This window comes from Bos mutus, chromosome 11 (assembly GCF_027580195.1).
Source record: "Bos mutus isolate GX-2022 chromosome 11, NWIPB_WYAK_1.1, whole genome shotgun sequence".
NCBI classification, from domain to species: Eukaryota; Metazoa; Chordata; class Mammalia; order Artiodactyla; family Bovidae; genus Bos; species Bos mutus.
Genome location: NC_091627.1, coordinates 43,965,492 through 43,977,875, shown reverse-complemented (window position 1 = coordinate 43,977,875; position 12,384 = coordinate 43,965,492). Strand labels below are relative to the sequence as shown.

The 12,384-nt window shown below is 45.6% G+C and overlaps 1 long non-coding RNA gene across 2 annotated transcripts in view; it reads right to left on the bottom strand.

The window, feature by feature from the left end:
- LOC138989885 (uncharacterized) overlaps positions 1-12,384 on the bottom strand; it is a 148,815-nt gene that overhangs the window by 98,698 nt on the left and 37,733 nt on the right. The window contains exon 1 of one of the 2 annotated variants that reach the window (XR_011466036.1): positions 661-789. The exons of the other annotated variant lie outside the window; for it this stretch is intronic. This is a non-coding gene — a long non-coding RNA (uncharacterized lncRNA). Of the gene's footprint in view, positions 1-660; positions 790-12,384 lie in introns of those variants that run through there. 2 annotated transcript variants of the gene reach the window in all.

Genomic DNA, 12,384 nt, shown 5'->3' with positions numbered 1-12,384 from the left:
GCCATCCCCTGCCCCACAGGGTTTTCCAGGTGGGCTTCCCAGATGAATCAGATTCACAGTCCACTGCCTGAGAAAAAAGTGGCTCCTTTGGCTCTGGGGACAGTTTCACCATGAGGCTCTGAAGTCAAAGTGATTATGAAATGCCCCCACCCCATCAGGGACAGCTGTGGGCTGGGGTTCTGGACAGGAGAATGAGTTATTGCAGACTGAGGGTCTGCTTTTCCACTTTGGATCTCTTGGGAACCATGCTGATTTTAGACCTCTCTGCAATTATAAATGTGTAACTTCTTTCTCCCTCTTCATTCACGCCTTCCGCTCCCTGCTCAGAGCTTTCCTTTCCCAAGTGCACCTTGCTGGAGCAGCTAAGGCAGGTTGTCTACATATCTGTAGCCCTCACCCTCCCCAGCCTAAAAAAGACCTGAAGAGGCCATAACTGGGCCTCTGGCTCTCACAGGCTGGAAAGGAGTTTCCCAGGAGAATTCCCAGCCTTGTCCTGGAAGATGAAATCTAGAAGGCATGTTCCTGCCTCAGAAACACAGAGGTGGAGCTTTTTTTTTTTTTTAATTTTCTTAACACCAAAAACATTTTGTATTGGGGTATAGCCCATAACAATGTTGTGATAATCTGAGGTGAACAGTGAAGGGATTCAGTCATACATACACATGTATCCATTCTGATGTGGGGCTGAGTTTTGCACTCCATGATTCCAAAGACCTCTCAGGCTGGGACCACGAATAGTTTATCATATCCTTTCTTTGAACACAAACACGCACACCTGGGAATAACTGCATTCACAGGAAGTAGGCCAGTCTGGAAGAATAAAAACCGTCTTCATTTTCAGAAACATGTTTACCCCCAGACAGGCTTTTTAACCCGGAAGAACGCTGCTGGGCTGTGTCCATTCCCTTCAGAGCCCTCTTCCCTCCACCCTTCCCACAAAACCTCCACTTCCGTCACAAGTTGGCAGGAACTTGCTGTTCCTCAGGCCTGGGATGCCTGCCAGAGCCCTCCCGTTTTCCGGAGAGATTTTCTTCTATTTCTAAGTAGAGTTGTTTAAAATCCGGATGCCATATGGAGCCCGGCTCCTTGCCCTTCAAGTCCCACCCCCTTCCCTAACCCCTGCGCCCACAGAGCAGGCCCCTCCCCACTTCACTGTTCTTGACTTTGGAGCCAGCCAGTGTGACCACAGCCAAGCTGCTTCTGTGCAGCAGGCAGGCTCCGGCTCCAGGTCAGCGATGGGGGAAGCTGCCAGAAGAAATCTCACTGGGCAGTGAGGCTCCTGAAAGACCTACCAGCTGTCTCTTCTCTCAGGCCCCTCACTTTCTTCTCCCCCACCTCACTGTCCTAGTGTCCTCAGACCAGAGGAATCAGACCAGCTCATCTAGCCCTCAGACAGAGCCAGACTTAAGCCAGCACAGATGACAAGGAGATAGTCTAGTTGAAAAAATCAACCAAAGGAGTGTCGACAGCCTTCATTCATTTTGTTCTAATACACAGCCATTCATTCATTAATTTTCGGTCCAACAAGGTATCTACACGTACCAGCTGCTGCTCTCAGTATTGTGCCATTGTGGGTCTTATGTACAACTGATGGATATTAGAGATTTAATATAGGAAGGAAAGGGGCTTCCCTGGTGGCTTGGTGGTAAAGAATCCGCCTGCCAGCACAGAAGACTCGAGTTCGATCCCTGGTCTGGGAAGATCCTACATGCCTTGGAAAACTAAGCCTCTATGCCACAACTACTGAGCCCGAGCTCTAGAGCCTGGGAGCCAAAACTACCAAGCCCATGTGCCGCAACTGCTGAAGCCCACGCTCCACGACAAAAGAAGCCTGCACACCACAACTAGAGAGTAGCTCCTGCTTGCTGCAACTAGTAGCCCCTGCCGAAGTAGCAACGAAGACCCAGCTTAGCCAATAAATAAACATTTTAAATATATATATATATATAGGAAGGAAGGAATAGGAAGCCATTGGAAAAATTATAATTAAGAGAATAATTAGAGGCTGCTCAGCCCCAGATCTGAAAATATCCTTTGACCCTATTGCAAACTTATCGGTGCATCTAGGGTTCACCAGGCCTGAAGTCCAGATCTAGCAATCAGGAAGGCGGAAAAACCCACCAAGAATGTAATGGCAAAGGGAGTGGGGAACTAAAAATGTAGCTTTGAATTTCCCCCAACACATACACAGAAGGAAGTGAGCCATCATCGGAAGCTTAGAGGGGAGGGCCCTGGCCCCCAGCAGCCGCAGAACCCTTTGCTCAAGTCTGCAGAGCTGCTGGCAATTAGAGGATCTCCCCCAAGTGGGGGAGGGGCCCTCGGCCTCCTTCCCTGGTGCTGCTTTTCTGGTTGCTACAGGAGCTGTGGGTGTGCTTAGCCGCTCAGTCATGTCCGACTCTTTGCAACCCATCAGGCTCCTCTGTCCATGGGATTCTCCAGGCAAGAACACTGAAGTGGGTTGCCATTCCGTTCTCCAGGGGATATTCCCAACCCAGGGATCGAACCCAGGTCTCCCACATTGCAGACAGATTTGTTACTGTCTGAGCCACCAGGAACGAATCCGTATACCTACAGGTCACCCATGGTGACGGGTTGGGCAGGGGATCCAATAAGAAACAATCGCTGCTGTTCTCCAGAGTCGTAGTGAGGTCCAAGTCTTTACAAATCAAATTCAGTTTTCCACAGTGAACTCATCGTCTGTGTGGGAGACTTTATCTCTGTTCCTGATGAATTTTTCTTGAGCAAGGCCTTCAACATTTGGCTTTGAGTTTCTCTGTGTCCAGCTTATCTGTCACATGGACAGTGATCTATAAATACACATTCATTCATTCAAGGAACATGCACTGGGTGGCAACCACGGCCAGGGCCTGTGCAGGATGCCGAGAATGCTATTTTGGAGAAGTACGAGTCCTGCCCTGAGGGTTGTGATGGGAGAGGCAGGCACCTGAGAAATGCTCTCATGGAGACATTAGTGAGCCAAGTGTCTGGGGCAGACAGGAGGGCACTCCTGACTCCGCGGGGGTGCATCTGAATCTTCACCCAGCATCGACTGCACTGCACTAGGCATTGGGATCTCAGTGGGCTTAGCTTAGGATGGATGGTGAGCTCATTCAAGATGAATGAATAGAACTCGGAAGGCAGGCTCCTGATGGGGAAGGAGCCAGGAGCTGGTGGAGTGAATGACTTGTGCAAAGGCTGAGAAGGGGAAAAGGGCAAGGTTCACAGCGTGCCAAAGAGTAGTTCCCATGTTGGAGCCTGAGTGTGGGGGTTGGGAGGTGGCCTGACAAGGAGAACTTGGGAGTGGAGAGGCCAGAGGGTGTGTGTGGAGGACTCGCCAAGGAGAGTTTGGACTTCGCTCTATAAGAAGAAGGAACTATGGAAGGTTTTGAAAGCATGACACGATCAGATCAAGAGACACACTCGCATATACATACATATATATATAATATATGTATTACACAAACAGCTACACACATATGCTGCTAAGTCACTTCAGTCGTGTCCAACTCTGTGTGACCCCATAGACGTCAGCCCACGAGGCTCCCCTATCCCCGGGATTCTCCAGGCAAGAACACTGGAGTGGGTTGCCATTTCCTTCTCCAATGCAGGAAAGTGAAAAGTGAGAGTGAAGTCGCTCAGTCGCGTTCGACTCTTAGCGACCCCATGGACTGCAGCCCACCAGGCTCCTTCGTCCATGGGATTTTCCAGGCAAGAGTACTGGAGTGGATTGCCATTGCCTTCTCCACTACACACATATAGATACCTATAAAATACACTAAAATATCTAAATATTCTAAACATATATATACTTGAAATACATATATTTCACTCCTATAAATCTAGATAAATCATTTTTTATGTTTTTCTTTCTCTGTTCACTCTCCCTCAGGCAGTCAGAGGCCTGCACATTGCCCAGGAGAATTATAATGCTCTTAGCAAAAACATAGAGAGAAAAACACAATTAATATTCAGTTGGGGTTCCCCCTCCTTTTCTTCCAAATGATGCTCTTGAGAATCAATAAGCAAGGCTCTAGGAAAGTGAATTGAAAAAGAAGGGGAGAGGGGAGGGGGGCAGATGACACCCCTCCCAAGGGGGCCTCCTCTTCCCCCACCCCCGGGGTGGGAGATGCACAGAGGAAGGCTGGAGACACAAGCAGCCTAGGGAGGAGGAGGCCCCTTGAGAGACTGCCGTGATGCCCACACCCACGCCCCTTCAGCTTCTTCGCACTGACTCATCTCTACCCCTGGGTAGAAGGGGTGGAAGTTCTACAACAGCTGGCTGAGCGCTGTGGGGGTCACACCTGAAACTGCTGAGCCCCATCGTCTGAACTGGCTGAGGTGAGGGCTTAGTTCAGCCCTCCAGCTCTCCCACTCCACTACCCGAGAAGGGGAGTCCCGAGAGGCCACACAAGAGGGGAAGGAATGGTGGGGAGCTATAAATATATATATACCACATATCATTAAAATATTTTTTGAGACAACTTACAAAATCTACCCACTGTAAAATCTTTTAAAATTTTACAAAGAAATAAGGTATAAGGAGAAAAGAGAGCAGAGGTAGAAGAAAGGAGATTCATGTAGAAAGGCAGTACTCAGTGATTTGCACTGATTATATAAAATTTTCAAAAGTCGGCTATCAATTAGGTTGTGAACTTCCTATAAAACAAAGCAAAAATGAAAATGTGAGTTATGAAATTGTTGTTGTTGTTTAGTCACTTAAGTCGTGTCTGACTGTTTTGCGACCCCGTGAACTGTAACAAAGGACCAGAGAAAACCAGTTCCCCAGGACTAGCTCTACTTGTCCTTGTTCTGAGACCTGAGTGAACATTTTCCTCCAAGTCCTCATACAGGGCAGTCTCCAAGTGCCCCGACAGCTCTCCAGCAACACTAAGTTTTCTATGGCATTTTCCATAGGGTCACTGTGGGTGATACTCCAAAGGTCAATTTAGGACAGCAATTCTTTGAGGTGGCAGAGGAGGAAGGCCAAACACATCAACCCACAGTATTAGACTTAATCCAATGTGGATACAAAAATAATATCTACATTCTCTAAAGAGAGGACTGCATATCCTTCAAGCATTCTTCCATAAACATTTCTTAAAAGTTGAGTTGTACATAGAAGTTACACTATTTGAAAAGACTCAGCTAGAATAATTTTCTACTACTGATTAAAAGCAAATAAGTAACCTTAAAAATCAATCTAACACATTCCAAAGAAACACTAGAAAGTCATTAACAATTATTTTCTATATCATAATTTTCACAATCTACAAATGTCTGTAATATAACAGTTAAAAAATCAGTTACAAAATATGATGTGTAGCATGAAGCACTGGGAGAAGAAAAGGAAAGATAGAAAATATTAATTGGTCAGTTCTAAGTGGAAAAAGAGCAGTTCTGGGTTCCCTTACCCTACTGCTCTCCACCTGGGTGCCTTTTCCCAATAAAGTCTCTTGCTTTGTCAGCACATGTGTCTCCTCGGACAATTCATTTCCGAATGTTAGACAAGAGCCCAGTTTCGGGCCCTGGAAGGGGTCCACCTTCCTGCAACAAATGGCGACTCTGTCGGGGACTCTTCTTCACTGAGACTGACATCCTGACCACTCGGGGTACTCAGGGGCCAGCTTGCCTGCCAATGGACCAGACCCAGCAGCCACAACTGGGACCCTTTTGTCCCTGATCTCCTCCTGACGCAGACAACTGGCCAGAGTGCCCTGACCGGCCCCTACAGTGGATTGTTCTATAGAGAAGACAGCTGACCCAATTTCACCTTAAAATGATGCTCAAGCAGGAGAAACTACACTACACCAGGATGAGAAGATGATGACATCAGAGGTAGACAGCTTGCCCAAGATGCTGGACCTGATTTGTATGATCATTTATGTTTTCTTGACTTCTTAGACCTCTGCATATAAATCAAATGCTTTTCTATGCTAGTTTTAGAAATCAATTCAATTGTTGGGTTTGTGGCCAATTACCTGTGTCTAGTTCTGGGTTACCTTGTTAAATTTCTCTGCTACAAGACTCTAACTGGTTGGCCCTGAGAAAATTTACTTTAAAAAAAAATTATAGTCATATTCAGGTTACTGTGATATTACTAGATGGGATCCCCTCACCGGGCCAATTAATTATGCCTGCTCTGACTCTGGCCATAAATTTGAGCTTTTTTCTATTACTCAAGCTCAATCAGAGCAACAAGAAAAGTTTCAGCAAAGGAGGAAAAAATCTCCCACAATTATGGGATGGATTTATATAGATAACACCAGGTTATGGTAATTTAGGTTTAAAGTCTCCTCTGTGTTGGAAACAATTAGATCATACTAAGGGCAGACACACTGAAACCATACTCACAGAAAACTAGTCAATCTAATCACACTAGGACCACAGCCTTGTCTAACTCCTTGAAACTAAGCCATGCCCGTGGGGCAACCCAAGACGGGCGGGTCATGGTGGAGAGATCTGACAGAATGTGGTCCACTGGAGAAGGGAATGGCAAACCACTTCAGTATTCTTGCCTTGAGAACCCCATGAACAGTATGAAAAAGCAAAATGATAGGATAATGAAAGAGGAACTCCCCAGGTCAGTAGGTGCCCAATATGCTACTGGAGATCAGTGGAGAAATAACTCCAGAAAGAATGAAGGGATGGAGCCAAAGCAAAAACAATATCCAGCTGTGGATGTGACTGGTGATAGAAACAAGGTCCGATGCTGTAAAGAGCAATATTGCATAGGAACCTGGAATGTCAGGTCCATGAATCAAGGCAAATTGGAAGTGGTCAAACAAGAGATGGCAAGAGTGAATGTCGACATTCTAGGAATCAGCAAATTCAAATGGACTGGAATGGGTGAATTTAACTCAAATGGCCATTATGTTTACTACTGCAGACAAGAATCCCTCAGAAGAAATGGAGTAGCCATCATGGTCAACAAGAGAGTCCATAATGTAGTACTTGGATGCAATCTCAAAAACCACAGAATGATCTCTGTTTGTTTCCAAGGCAAACCATTCAATATCACAGTAATCCAAGTCTATGCCCCAACCAGTAACGCTGAAGAAGCTGAAGTTGAACGGTTCTATGAAGACCTACAAGACCTTTTTAGAACTAACACCCAAAAAAGATGTCCTTTTCATTATAGGGGACTGGAATGCAAAAGTAGGAAGTCAAGAAACACCTGGAGTAACAGGCAAATTTGGCCTTGGAGTACGGAATGAAGCAGGGCAAAGACTAACAGAGTTTTGCAAAGAAAATGCACTGGTCATAGCAAACACCCTCTTCCAACAACACAAGAGAAGACTCTACACATGGACATCACCAGATGGTCAACACTGAAATCAGATTGATTATATTCTTTGCAGCCAAAGATGGAGAAGCTCTATACTGTCAGCAAAAACAAGACCAGGAGCTGACTGTGGCTCAGATCATGAACTCCTTATTACCAAATTCAGACTTAAATTGAAGAAAGTAGGGAAAACCACTAGACCATTCAGGTATGACCTAAATCAAATCCCTTATGATTATACAGTGGAAGTGAGAAATAGATTTAAGGGCCTAGATCTGATAGAGTGCCTGATGAACTATGGAATGAGGTTCATGACATTGTCCAGGAGACAGGGATCAAGACCATCCCCATGGAAAAGAAATGCAAAAAAGCAAAATGGCTGTCTAGGAAGGCCTTACAATAGCTGTGAAAAGAAGAGAAGTGAAAAGCAAAGGAGAAAAGGAAACATATAAGCATCTGAATGCAGAGTTCCAAAGAATAGCAAGAAGAGATAAAAAAGCCTTCCTCAGTGATCAGTGCAAAGAAATAGAGCAAAACAACAGAATGGGAAAGACTAGAGATCTCTTCAAGAAAATTAGAGATACCAAGGGAATATTTCATGCAAAGATGGGCTCGATAAAGGACAGAAATGGTATGAACCTAACAGAAGCAGAAGATATTAAGAACAGGTGGCAAGAATACACAGAAAAACTGTACAAAAAAGATCTTCATGACCCAGATAATCACGATGGTGTGATCACTCACCTAGAGCCAGACATCCTGGAATGTGAAGTCAAGTGGGCCTTAGAAAGCATTACTATGAACAAAGCTAGTGGAGGTGATGGAATTCCAGTTGAGCTATTCCAAATCCTGAAAGATGATGCTGTGAAAGTGCTGCACTCAATATGCCAGCAAATTTTGAAAACTCAGCAGTGGCCACAGGACTGGAAAAGGTCAGTTTTCATTCCAATCCCAAAGAAAGGCAATGCCAAAGAATGCTCAAACTACCACACAATTGCATTCATCGCACATGCCAGCAAAGTAATGCTCAAAATTCCCCAAGCCAGGCTTCAGCAATATGTGAACCGTGAACTTCCTGATGTTCAAGCTGGTTTTAGAAAAGGCAGAGGAACCAGAGATCAAATTGCCAACATCCACTGGATCATGAAAAAAGCAAGAGAGTTCCAGAAAAACATCTATTTCTGCTTTATTGACTATGCCAAAGCCTTTGACTATGTGGATCACAATAAACTGTGGAAAATTCTGAAACAGATGGGAATATCAGGCCACCTGATCTGCCTCTTGAGAAACCTATATGCAGGTCAGGAAGCAACAGTTAGAACTGGACATGGAACAACAGACTGGTTCCAAATAGGAAAAGGAGTCGTCAAGGCTGTATATTGTCACCCTGCTTATTTAACTTATATGCAGAGTACATCATGAGAAACGCTGGACTGGAAGAAACACAAGCTGGAATCAAGATTGCCGGGAAAAATATCAATAACCTCAGATATGCAGATGACACCACCTTATGGCAGACAGTGAAGAGGAACTAAAAAGCCTCTTGATGAAAGTGAAAGAGGAGAGTGAAAAAGTGGGCTTAAAGCTCAACATTCAGAAAACGAAGATCATGGCATCCAGTCCCATCACTTCATGGGAAATAGATGGGGAAACAGTGGAAACAGTGTCAGACTTTATTTTGGGGGCTCCAAAATCACTGCAGATGGTGACTGCAGCCATGGAATTAAAAGACGCTTACTCCTTGGAAGGAAAGTTATGACCAACCTAGATAGCATATTCAAAAGCAGAGACATTACTTCGCCAACAAAGGTCCTTCTAGTCAAGGCTATGGTTTTTCCTGTGGTCATGTGTGGATGTGAGAGTTGGACTGTGAAGAAGGCTGAGTGCCAAAGAATTGATGCTTTTGAAGTGTGGTGTTGGAGAAGACTCTTGAGAGTCCCTTAGACTGCAAGGAGATCCAACCAGTCCATTCTGAAGGAGATCAGCCCTGGGATTTTTTTGGAAGGAATGATGCTAAAGCTGAAACTCCAGTACTTTGGCCACCTCATGCGAAGAGTTGACTCATTGGAAAAGACTCTGATGCTGGGAGGGATTGGGGGCAGGAGGAGAAGGGGATGACAGAGGATGAGATGGCTGGATGGCATCACCGACTCGATGGACATGAATTTGAGTGAACGCCGGGAGTTGGTGATGGACAGGGAGGCCTGATGTGCTGTGATTCATGGGGTCTAAAGAGTCGGACACGACTGAGCGACTGAACTGAACTGAAAGTGGAAAAATGTGTGTGTGTGTGTGTGTACTTATATATAAGGAGAGAGAAAGAGTAAAAGAAAGGTTATAAATGTTTACTGTCTCTAGGATGTAGAATCCTACCACTTTGCTCTTGACATGGGCTTCCCTGGTAGCTCAGTGGCAAAGCATCTGCCTGCCAATGGAGGAGATGCAGGTTCCATCTATGGGTCGGGAAGATCCCCTAGAAGAGGAAATGACAACCTACTCCAGCATTCTTGCCTAGGAAATCCCACGGACAGAGGAGCCTGGCAAGCTACAGTCTGTGGGGTCACAAAGAGTTGGACACAGCTGAGCAACTAACACTTTCACTTTCACTTCCTCTTGACATAGCGTAGGTTCTCCTTACTCCAAAGACAAGGATTTGGGTGCAGGTGGTATGTTTGGAGATAATCCAGGCGGCACTAGAAGGGGAGTGGGAAAGTGAAACAGAGCAGGGAAGAAAGCCAATCAGGAGTGCCTTGGTGAGGGGCACTTGCATGTGGACAACTGGAGTGAAATCCCCCAGGGACTCTCTGAGCGGCATACGTAACATATCTTAGACCTGTGGCGCTAAAGGTCAGATAGCTGGGGATTTTACCCAGCCACTCTCACCCTCACTGTTGAGGGTTGCTCCTGGGGTGTTAACTCCCCAGTACTTTTGACCTGCCCTGTGTGGAGGCCAAGGAAGCCCCTGTGGCCTCAAGAAGATAAAGTCCTCACAAAGAGGACAGAGATGCTGAAAAAAGGACACCATGGATAGATAAGGTTCCCTATCAGCAGGGGACCTCCAGAACAGATTAGGAATATGGACAGACAACATAGTTTTCAAATTTTCTATGTGTATTACTTTTGCTATTGGGAAAATACTTTAAAAAATTGAATTGTCAGAAGCTGTCTGTTGGCACCTGTTACGAGAATTGCAGAGCTGACCATGACTCTCCCAAACAATGACAATTGCCTCTGTCCAAAGGTGGACTGGGGCCAGTACAATAGAAAGAATGAAGTTCGTCTCATCAAATATGCTGGAAGCAACCCAGAACATAGGTTCCCTGGTGGCTCACTTGGTAAAAGAAACCGCCTGCCAACGCAGGAGACGAGGATTCAATACCTGGATTGGGAAGTTCCCCTGGAGAAGGAAATGGCAACCCACTCCAGTATTCTTGCCTGGAAAATTCCATGGATAGAGGAGCCTGGCAGACTACAGTCCATGGGGCCGCAAAGAGTCAGACACGACTGAGTATACACACACACACACACACACCAGAACACAAGCCAATGAGAAGTCAAATCTCAAACCTTCACCCATGGAATGCTACCCACACTGATGGTGGCCTAAAATTTGTTCACATTGGAGTTACCAACTGTCCACTAGACCATAGCACTCAGTCATGCTTTCATGAAGCATTTAAATTTAGGCATTACAGTTTCCAAGGAAAGATGACTTTCACTTTATATTTATCATCACAGACTTCAAATGGGTGCCCAACTCTGCCTGAGCATGATCACATCTGTTCTAGTAAGTTTGTCTTCCCAATGGTGGCAGTTGAGAATGCATCATAGGGAGCATAATTAGCCTAAGGACCCAGCAGCTGTGCTCTGAAATCCATCCAGGTCTGTGCTGACGCTAAGACCACCTTCCCAGGTGCTGCTCCCCAATGACTGGGCTCAGCAGGAACAACAAGGAAATGGAGGACTCCTCTGACAGCCAGCTTCAGCTCTCCATTGGCCTCACTGAAACTTCTCTAGATTTCATGGCAGTCTAGTACACTTCCATTCACCCTTCCTTTCCTCTCTTCTTCACTTGGAGTCAGACCTGCATCACTATCTGACAGCTTTCCCAGCCTCTTCTGGCTGCCTCCCCATTTTTTTCTTATGCATGGTTCTACTAATAAAATCCTTGCATGTTTACACCCATATTGGCATCTGCTTCTTGCAAGACCTGGGCCGATACACCGCTCTTGAAACTAGCTCTTTCCTCCCTCTCCTCTCTTCTCAAGAACTCCCTTCTCTTCCCCCCTCACAGCTGATGTCCTGAAGCCTGACAACGGAAATCATCAGATGGAGCCTAAATCCACGAGCATGTTTTTTCATCACAATATGCGGAGATGAAGTGTCCCTCCTCCTGCTGAAGCCCAATCTTTCCAGAGGCACCCAGGGTCTCACCCCCTTCTCCCCAAGAAGATCTTCACCCCTTCAGTTCTCTTCTCCTCTCCTGCAGCAGCAGTCTCTTTCTCATTCTCTGCTGTCCAACCCCTCTGGCTATTGCCTCATCCTTTACTCCTCTCCAAAACCAAATTTTTAGGAGGCAATATTTACACATCTTATCACCACTTAGTCACTTCCCATTCACCCCTAATCCACTTCATTTTAGCCTCAGCAACCACTGTTCTAGTGCTCTTGCCAAGGGCAACACTACTTCCACTCATGCAAATCCATGGAAGACTCTCCTATCTTCGTCCCACTCAGCTGTTCACAGCATTTGGCACAGCTGACCATTTCCTCATTCTTTAAACTTTCTTCTCTTTTGACTGACACCATAGACTCCTGGTTTTCCTCCTACACTCCTGGCTATTCCTTCCCAGTCTCTTTTTCTGACTCTTCCTCTTTTGTCAGATATCCAAATGTGGTGTCTTCCAAGGCTCTCAACTCTTTTCTCTGCCTTTCTCCCTATGTGAGCTCATTCATGACCTGGTTTTCAATACCACTGATATGCATGAGAGTCAAGTTTGTATCTCCAGCTCTTACATTCCTCTAATATTTAGACGTGTTATAAAGATCTACCTACTCCACATCTCCACTCAGATGTCTAATTAGTATTTCAAATTTAATAG